A 10,752-nucleotide genomic window follows, 5' to 3' on the forward strand; every position below is an offset into this window, starting at 1 on the left:
ACTAACATCATGGACTCGCTTCTGGTTATTGTATAGTGAGACTCACCAATATCATGGACTCACTTCTGGTTATTGTGAAGTGAAGCTCACTAACATCATGGACTCGCTTCTGGTTATTGTGAAGTGAGACTCACCAATATCATGGACTCACTTCTGGTTATTGTATTCTCTGTGTATTAAATGGAATCATATGAAAAATTTATATATAAAAATATATATTTTTTAAACTCACCTACAAGGCAAAAACAGGATATATCAGACGTAACCCAACATCAGTTCTTTCTGATCATTCAATATGTAAAGTCTTATCAGACGTAACCCAACATCAGTTCTTTCTGATCATTCAATATGTAAAGTCTTGGCCAAAATGTTTGCATATTTTGCAATAAATAAGATCATTATTATTAAGATGGAATACAAATACATTTATCACTGTCAAACTGAGAAATGCATGTTATATTAAACATCTACATATGCAGTTTGTATAATGAGACAGGTTTTATGGACATGATAAACGATTTATCAGAACAGCAAATAATTTTATTACACATCTGTAGAAAGATGTGTAATTCAGTATTTCACCTATTAAAACAAAACCTTACCAAAGCATATACAACAACAAAATATTATAAATAGCGTCTTTAACCTAATATCAATTCATATTAAACATTCAGTTATTCGTTGGCCCTCTTCGTACTCTAACAACCACAGCAAAGTAACGTGACATGCTGTCGATGAGGTTATTGGTGTAATCTACCGTGATTTCATCCATACTTGTCACTAGAGAGTGCTCCAACTCAACTACATTAGATGGTTTAATGTCACGGGTAGTTTTCCGGCTCAGTTTCGCCTAACAGTTCTCAATGGGATTACAATCTGCAGACTTTGCTGGCCAGGCAATCTTTTAACTTCTTCCTGGTCGAAATAACCTTGTACAATACACACAATGTTAGCAGTGACATTGTCACTTTTGAACACAAAGTTATTGCCAAACCTTGACCTAGCATATGGCAGAAAAATCATCTCCATATGACGCCTATACGAAGTGCCATTGATGTTTCCCTGGAGGATATGAAGAGCAACTTTTCCACCATGATGAATAGCTGCCCAAACATGTACTGTGTCACCTCTTGTGTGTTCTCTGTGGGAAAGTACAGTCGTCCCTCATCTGTTCTACAGGCAAACGACCAACATGAATCCTACCATCAGTTTTAACAAGTCGGAAATAGGACTCATCTGAAAAGATGACATGTTGCCAGTGTTCTAACTGTAAGTCAGTATGCCCACGTAACACGGTGAAGACGGTGAATTCTGGTTATTATCGTTTTGCAGAGAGCCCTTCTTGCAAAATAACCTTGTTTGGTCAGTTTCCTATTCACTATTCTTCTGGATACCTTGGAATGAATGTGTTCACGTTACTCTTGTCGTACGGTGTTGCAAGACTTCTTTCGACCTTGACGTGTTAACCTGATCAAAACACGGTCATCTTGGGCAGTAGTGTTTTGGAGTCTACAAGTAAACTTTCCTGGAACAACGTTACCTGTAGTCCGATGACGTTTCAAGATTCTGGATACAGTTGTCTGGACGTACCCTACTGTCCTGGCAATGTCTGTTTGCCACATAACATTTCTGTACATTAACAAATTTGACGCCCTATAACTTCTGGCACGTGACGAGGCATAACTCTTCATCAAGTACAGAGAAATTGTCTAAACAAAGCACTGATCTGTCTTGGAAAAGATTATATCAAAAGTACACTCTTTTATACTAAACAGATTTGTACGTGTGTTTTGACTAACTCGAAATAACTTATACAGACTAGAATAACAATGTCTGTTCGATCATATGCTACCTTCTCTGTTGCTGCTCGGGCATTTACTTAATAACTACTCCATGCATGTAGACAATGACATCAATATAAAACAGTATGCAAACACTTTGACCAAGACTATTAACTTGATGTACTTCCGCAGGATGCCCGAAAATGTTCTGTTTCAAGAGTAAATAAAACCAGATTTAAGAGTAACAACTATTTTTATTTCATGCTTTTGAAGTTCATATGTTATGCTGTGTTGTAGCCTACAGAGTGCATAATTCTTCTCGTGATTCATGGCATGCGCTCGTTTTACCTACGTCACAACAGTACAAATTACAACGTTAAGCGTCCTTATGTGACGTTATTTTAGCGCCTACTGACTGACTGACAGACAACGCATTACTGTACAGTGATGCGAGTGGTTAAAACAGGTGACTCCTCCAGACGGCGTTCGGGCCCTTTTCGGGAAAATTAGAAACATCCCAAATAGTTCACGAAGTTTTTATTAAATTTGCTTTAACATTAACTTGTAGCAAACATAAATAAATGAAATATCTATATTTTTATTCTTTATTCACAGGTATCCATTCAGATGGATGAAAACAGGTTAAAATAAAATAAACGGGCATAATATTATTTCGCACATTCTAAGATGATGCCTTGTATGTGTGTGTTTTCTTTGAATCACATAGTTATTTTTATCATTTTTATTGGGTTATATATGTTCAGCTGTGGGGTACTTAGGTTTCGAAAGGTACTCAAATGTACTTACAAAAGTTGGTTTCAGATAATTAACAACCTTTCAATACTTTTGTATTCTGCATTTCATCCTGACAAAGGACGGATTGTTTCTGTTAATCTGTACTCTGCGGGCACACAAATTTCCTATGCTACATTTTATTTTTACGTTTTTTTTGTAAATTTTACCATCTCGTGCTGCTTATCAGTCCAGTTGTTGCTAGTTTTTAATATTTCCTGACAAACAAAATTTAGATTTAATGTGATAGAGTGGATTTTAAGCTCCATTAGCTTTCATCTTTAAGAACTCTCAATGCTGAATAACTGTACATTCCTATCGCAATAATTGTTTTTATGTTTACAAAGGCTCTTATGAGAGCCAATGATGATGGACAGTTAATGCTTTCTAAAAGTAACACTGAGAAGATGTCTAAGAGTGCATATGAAATACATGGACAAGGTTAAAGTTTGAGTAAGTAAACTTAAGTCATTTTACTTTTTTTTGACAGTCAGACTTTAAATATGTAAAAATGTTTGGTTATAATTAAGCACAAAGCTACACAATGCGCTGTCTGTGCTCTTTAAATATGTAAAAATGTTTGTTTGTAATTAAGCACAAAGCTACACAATGGGCTATCTGTGCTCTTTAAATATGTAAAGTTGTTTGTTTGTAATTAAGCACAAAGCTACACAATGGGCTATCTGTGCTCTTTAAATATGTAAAATTGTTTGTTTGTAATTAAGCACAAAGCTACACAATGGGCTATCTGTGCTCTTTAAATATGTAAAATTGTTTGTTTGTAATTAGGCACAAAGCTACACAATGGGCTATCTGTGCTCTTTAAATATGTAAAATTGTTTGTTTGTAATTAGGCACAAAGCTACACAATGGGCTATCTGTGCTCTTTAAATATGTAAAATTATTTTTCTGCCATGGGAATTTCCAAACTAAGGAAACATCAACATATCTGCTTATTTTATAAAGCTCGAGCTCAATATTTTGTAAACAGGTTTGTGTTAGAACATAGTTTGATATGTAAAACGATGTGTATTGTATGACAGCTTATATTGTGTTGTTACTGTTCAAATGTTTTAATATATTAATGTATGTAACTAATGAAGATAATATTTTCTCTTAACTCGATCACACACCTTGTGTTTGTTTCAGAATTTTGTTGTAGTGGATCTACTTTGTGGACATCTCTGCACAGTGTGAAATTTGGATCAGTAGAAATTAAGGAATGTGTAAAATACTATAATCAAACTTATAACTTAAAAACACCTCCCTTATAGAAAGGGTGTTTAGAAATTATCCTGTTATACGTGTAATCAAATCTAACAGAAACAATAAATGATATCTTTTAACTATAATCGTTGCTAATAAGTTAAGTTTGACCCTCCCTGCCAACAAGCATCTAAGTGAAACTACAAGGTTATCAGAAATACCAACTTAACAGCTTTATTTAAATCATTGATCTGGAGTTAATCAATAAACTTACTGATCCTCTATTACACAATAAACAAGCACGCACATATATAGAAATGATCGAGAGGGTGGAAAGTGGGGAACATCTGGGTGCAAGTGATCATTGCTCTATTAGGTTTAATGTTTTGCTGCATATGGAGATAAGGAATAATGATATTTTGGTTACAAATTTCAAAAAAGCTAATTTGGAAGGGATGTGACAAGAATTATCTGTTGTGAATTGGGCAGATGAGTTAAACATTCAAGGTAAACACATTCCTTATAGAAGGAAATAAGATTAAAGAAAAGCATTATAAATTTAAGAAATTTAAACTGACTGGTATGACGGGTGATTTAGAAGATCATAGAAAACCAAGCTCAGTCTTAGTACCTTTGCTGTTTTTGATTTACATCAATGATACAAATGAAGGAATGGTCAACACCTTGCTTAAATTTGCTGATGATATTAAGGTCTTGGGTGTTGCTGGCTGTGAGGAGGAGGATGCTACTTTACAAAAGATCATATAGTGAGTTGAACGAATAAATGGCGGATGGGTTTTAATTATAATAAATGCAAGTGTAATTTGGATGAAAATAACCTTAATAGGGTTATGGAAGAAAAGGATTTGGATGTAGTGTTTCATCAGTCTCTTAAGCCGTTCAAGCAGTGTGCTGTTGCTAGTGATAGGGCATGTAGGAGCTTACGTTGCATCTACAGAAATATAGCATACAAGTCTAAAGAGGTTATACTTTCATTGTATAGGTCACTGGCTAGGCTACATTTGGAGTTTTGTGTTCACTCTTGGGATGGCTCCTTACCTTATGGAGGACATTGAATTGTTGGAAAGGGTTCAGAGAAGGGTTACTAAAATGGTGCCTGGAATGAAAGGGTTGTCATACGAGGAGAGTCTGAAAGCTCTTAAATTGTTTTCTCTTGAAAAAAGAAGAGCTAGAGAAAATCTGATTGAGATTTTCAGTACTGTTAATTCAATTGATGATGTTGATGCATTATCTTTTTTCGTACTTAATGGTGTGAATGGTAGGACTAGGGGACACAAATATAAATTCTGGCAAGACAGGAGCCATCTTCAGCTAAGACAGCTATATTTTTTTTAACGGGGTGGTTGGCCTTTGGAACGGGTTGCCTTCTGATGTGGTGACGGCTGTATATCTAAGGGTAGGCTAGATAAATATGTGAATGATAAGGACTGGCTTTGATTTTTTTTAATAGTTTTAGTTTAGTTTAGCGAATGAGACGGTTTACATGAACCAACAGGTTTCTTATTGTCCCTAAATATTATGTTATATTTTAAGTTTTCATAACGATGATGGGGGGGGGGGGAGGGCTACGCTTACCATAGTTATGTTTACGCTAAGCCTCTAAGAAGAAAATATCACACACATTGAAGATGATCGCATCTGATGTGTAATTTGATCAGTTTAGGCACCTCATCAGCGTTGTTTGGAATTAGAGACATACTTATTCAGTTCAAAAGCTTTGATAAAAATAAGGTATAGATTAGGGAACAGTTACGTATTGATTCCGAGGATGGGCATAACTTACAAGGAGAATTACAAATAATGTGTCATGAGGATAATCAACTTATAAGATATCCGAGTACGAAACAAACAGGAAGATATCCGAGTACGAAACAAACAGGTTCATTACTTACACAACTAATGTGTCATGAGGATAATCAACTTATAAGATATCCGAGTACGAAACAAACAGGTTCATTACTTACACAACTAATGTGTCATGAGGATAATCAACTTGTAAGATATCCGAGTACGAAACAAACAGGTTCATTACTTACACAACTAATGTGTCATGAGGATAATCAACTTATAAGATATCCGAGTACGAAACAAACAGGTTCATTACTTACATTAATGAGAGACGACCACATTCCTCGAAACTGGTGACAACTAAGTATGACTAACAGAAGCTATGAATATACACAGACAATGTCCACTTGAGCTTAGTTACGGGGAAAGTAACAATCTTAACTGGAAGTAATATGACGACAAAGTGCTTTCACATATCCCTTTGGGTATTAAACTCGAGAGTTTATCGGTTTCATCATTCCTAGCTCAAGCTACTGTTAATAGCCCTTGACAACATAATCTCTTTAAATTGTTACTCCGTCAGATAAAGAAGACTCGTAACTGAAAGTCATCAGTTTTACATAACTAATTTATTTCTATGGTCTAAGATGAATAAATTATAGAGTACGGTCTATGTTAAATTAAGGTTGCTCTAATAGTTAATCACCTCCTACAACAATCACTGTTGATGTACATTTTTATGTCTTATGTTGAGTCTACCTCTACGTATATCTATACAGAAATATATCCTTCTACTTTATAATCTTCCTTTCGATCATTCTAGACGTATCTCTAGTGTTCCATCTTCCCGTATGTTTAATTTAACAAATCTGACGAATGTTTCATACACAGCTAAAAGAACTGGATTCTTTTCCGTCAAAGTTTGTAATGTTAACACTGACGAAACTTCTTATAAGTATTAATAGATAAATTCAACAATGTCAGAGTTCAAGTTCTAGCTTTTCTGATAAAAGTAACTTTCAAATACAAATACTAAAGGTCAAGTTTTAGTTGTTTTTTTGTTTGTTTTTTGATTGAAGAAGCTTTCAACTATGAATACTCTGATGGTCAAGTTCTAGCTTTTCTGATAAAAGTAACTTTCAAATACAAATACTAAAGGTCAAGTTTTAGTTGTTTTTTTGATAGAAGAAGCTTTCAAATATGAAGACTCTGATGGTCAAGTTATAACTTTTCTTATAGAAGTAATCCCTCATTGACTCAGCGGTAAGTCTAAAAGCTTATAACTATAAAAATTGGATTTTAATACCATTGGTAGAAACAGCACAGATAGCCCATTATGAAGCTTTGTGCTTAATAACAAACAAACTGATAGAAGTTACTATGGTGATTCGAAAACTAAAAAGCATTTGGAGTTAATCTGATTTAACTGTAGAGTGTCGTTAAAATACTGATCTCAATTACGAAGAAAAGTAACTTAGCTTATACCGAAAGACTTATATGTGTGTGTGATGTCATTAAAAGCAAACATGAAAGTGAAGATTTTTCCCGAACAGGCCAATACTATGTAGCGTGTACAGTTAATAACTACTCCAGTTTGCCAGTTATCCAGTCTTGCCAGATGTATCCCGCATCCAAATACAGATAAACAATAAAGACAAATTACATGAGGTACGCATCGCAACATCTGGATACACGATCCTTCAAAGGCTTCAATCTCTCCATTCAATCTCTCCTGACAGCAGTGATTATCTTATATAAGGCCTAACACACTTCGTAAAGATTAGATACTTATATATAGTAAGTTAAGTATAATCCACCTTGAACGTATGATATCGTAAAAATATGTATGTCAAGCACATACATAAGCTTGGAAGTATTTCAAAGTGGTTTAATGAGAAAACGCTTTCAAACATTAAGCTTTATCTCGATCTCAGCTGTTTCCATACTACAAGTATACAAGAAAGGAGAGCAGAGGCTTTTTTAAGCAACCAAATGTTTACCGCAAGCATTCTTTTAAACGTTTTGAGCAAAGTCTTAAATTTTCAGTTTGACCAATATATAGTTCGTAACAACTAGAATTTCGAATAACTTAAATACAGTTAGTCGAATTACAGGGAAATGATTGATTGATATAGATTTTGTTTGTTTGTCTTGGATTTCGCCCAAAGCTACACGAGGGCTATCTGTGCTAGCCGTCCCTAATATTGCAGTTTAAGACTAGAGGAAAGGCAGCTAGTCATCACCACCCACCGCCAACTCTTGGGCTACTATTTTACCAACGAATAGTGAGATTGACCGTACAATTATAACGCCCCCATGGCTGTAAGGGCGAGCATGTTTGGTGGGACGGGGATTCGAACCCGCGACCCTCATATTGCGTGTCGAGCACCTTAACCACCTAGCCATGCCGGGTATTTAGTGCATTGATAGCTAAGATGTGGTAATATTTGTGTAAAGTTGCATCAAAAAGAGACAAAACTGCTCCCAGGTGGATCAGTAGTAAACTTACGGAATTACAAAATTAAAATCCGGGGTTTGATTCCATGCTGTTGGCGGAGTATTGTGTAGCTTTGTACTAAGTAAACAATAACAACAACATTAACAGCGTTAGACAATTTCGTTAAAAATTCAAGATCGTTCATTACGTAACTCTTTAATAATTAAAAGGGTTAAAAATTCATCTATTAAATCTCTTAACCGATGATATTAGAAATTTGTGTTAAGCAACATTTGGTCTATCAAGTAAGGAGACGGGTTCGTAATTTGACGATATTCACCACTGATTACTTAAGACTTATATATTTTCGATAACTTATACAAATGACTAAAATAATGCGAAAAATGTAATACAAAGTTAGTTTACCTTGTCTTTAGGGCTTTACCATAGCGGGATACGAAATATTTAATTTTACATAAAATTTATTTGTTATAATTCGAATTTGGCATTATTGCATAGGTGTTGCTATAACCTAAAATATGCATATTAATTTAATTATGGAAGCATATTATGTTAATTTATAATCATAACGAAGTGGTATATTTTGGGGGAACTAACTACGTTTCATACCTTTACAAGACAGACCAATTCCCCCCAAAATAAATCACTAAGTTATGCTGATAAATCGTTGTTTGCCTTTATGCTATTATAGTAGGTATTTTTCATTAAAACAATTACATTGCCCTTACCTGCCTCCTCATGTGTCAAGTCCTTAGAATTTAATCTTTTTAAAGTTATCTGTTCCAGATATTTGAATATTTTCTCCTAAGTTTTAAAAAGGGTAAAGGATAAGTCTGTTCACGTAAAATATTCGACTCGTAAAATATCCAAAATATACTCCATTTGTTCAATAGAAAATGTCTTTTTTAATAATTTTCCTACCGGAGAAGAAGTCAATAAATATTAATATGCGAGTTAACTCCTTAGTTATTTACGGTTCTTTCATTAATTTTAGAATTTTTTAAATTGTAAAATAAACTCTTTTTAAGTAAGGTAATTGCGTCTTGAATTAGAATTCGTGAAGTTGAAAATTTTGAATTTTATTTCGTGATTATCGTTCCTCATTAAATCTTCTGTTAAATTTTCTTGTCATATCTTGTAAGCTTTCGGTGTTCGTTTTTTCTTGTCTGATTCAGTTCAGCCTCTCTTTGTGTATGTTTTCGTATTCTATAACCTAATGCTATTGGGTTTGAATCAGGAATAAAAGTTTTTGATTTTTCGATCTCTAGTTGTTCCATAATTTTCTTTTCTTTCATGCTCTTGCTGGATTTTGTTTTTGTTGAATATTTTTCTCTTACGATTCTCCTAGAATAAGAACATTAATATAGATTTATATAAGATTAAAAAACATCGTGAATATTAATTAAATTATAAATGCTTACCGTCAACCAAAATATTCAGTAAGATTTTATGTTTTCAAAATAGGCTTAACATCTATGATAAAAAAAAAGAGAGATATTTTATGTGCAATAATAAAAGTTGTCGGGTATTTTACAAAACACGAATAAATTATCATTACAGGTTGCAATGGGTAGAGCAATTTCTTTGTGAATCAATCATTTTCTTGTAACAATTCGGATTTCTTTATTTTTATGGGTTAATATTCTAGTTGTTACGAGCTGTATATTAATCAAAGAGAAAAGTTAAGATTTCGAACAGATTCGTATAAAGCATATATAAAACCCCTGATAATATTCCTTTATCATGTTCAAAACATTTTAATGAATACTTACAATAAAAATTCAATTATTTAAAATCAATTTTGATTTATTGCTTTCCTTTCTGTTATTCAGAGGATAATAATGAAATACTTGTTTTTAAGAAAAGTGTTTTATTGACAAACTTAGAACAACTTTAAACTCTATAATCTGTTTGTTGAACGTATTAGGTTGTTAATATTACTTTTACACTGTAGATATGAGCTTCTACAAATCATTATCAGTTGTATTAGCGGACAAATTGAGATTAACGAGAAGCTCGGTGTTCGAATGTGTTCTCTCATTAAACAACTTGAACATTTTTGTTTGAAATTAAGCACAAAGCTACACAATGGGCTATCTGTGCTCTGCCCACCACGGGTATCGAAACCAGGTTCCTAGCGTTGTAAGTCCATAGACATACAGCTGTGCCACTGTGCCATATCGAATGTATGTTTATATTTGACATACGCATTTTCGCTACAAATATACATTTTCTGGATTTGAAAACTACATAGAAGCTTAAACAATATCAGTTTGAAGTTACATAATGTTATTCCTAAAAATATCTACTCGAAAACTTTGAAATAGTTCTTCATATTTCGAACTAAAAATGTGTACATTTATCTCGTACACCACAACAGATAAAAGGCACTTCTCTTTGCATCAAAGAGATGAACTAACGTTTTTTAATTACAAAACGGTGTGTTCGAAAATATGGCGAAATTCAAAAAATCCATTTCTGAATGGAACGTATGGTTACAATTAGTTTTAATTTGCTCATTATGTACAGTTTTAACTTGCTTGTTACACAGAGTTTTAACTTACTTGTTGCTTGTGGTGTTAATTTACGTCTTCAGTTTACTTGTTCTATGCGTAACTAATCTGTTGGTTACAAGTAGTTTTAATTTGCTCATTATGTACAGTTTTAACTTGCTTGTTACACAGAGTTTTAATTTACTTGTTGCTT

At 33.6% G+C, this 10,752-nt stretch overlaps 1 protein-coding gene across 1 annotated transcript in view; it reads right to left on the bottom strand.

The window, feature by feature from the left end:
• The window catches only part of LOC106460887 (cholecystokinin receptor-like), a 48,720-nt gene extending 42,742 nt beyond the window's left edge, over positions 1–5,978 (bottom strand). Inside the window, exon 1 of the mRNA XM_022388192.1 lies at positions 5,909–5,978. The gene's annotated coding sequence lies outside the window, so the exon portion shown is untranslated. The remainder of the gene's footprint in view (positions 1–5,908) is intronic.
• Between the last annotated feature and the right edge of the window lie 4,774 nt (positions 5,979–10,752).

Source organism: Limulus polyphemus, unplaced genomic scaffold (assembly GCF_000517525.1).
Source record: "Limulus polyphemus unplaced genomic scaffold, Limulus_polyphemus-2.1.2 Scaffold36, whole genome shotgun sequence".
NCBI lineage: Eukaryota > Metazoa > Arthropoda > Merostomata > Xiphosura > Limulidae > Limulus > Limulus polyphemus.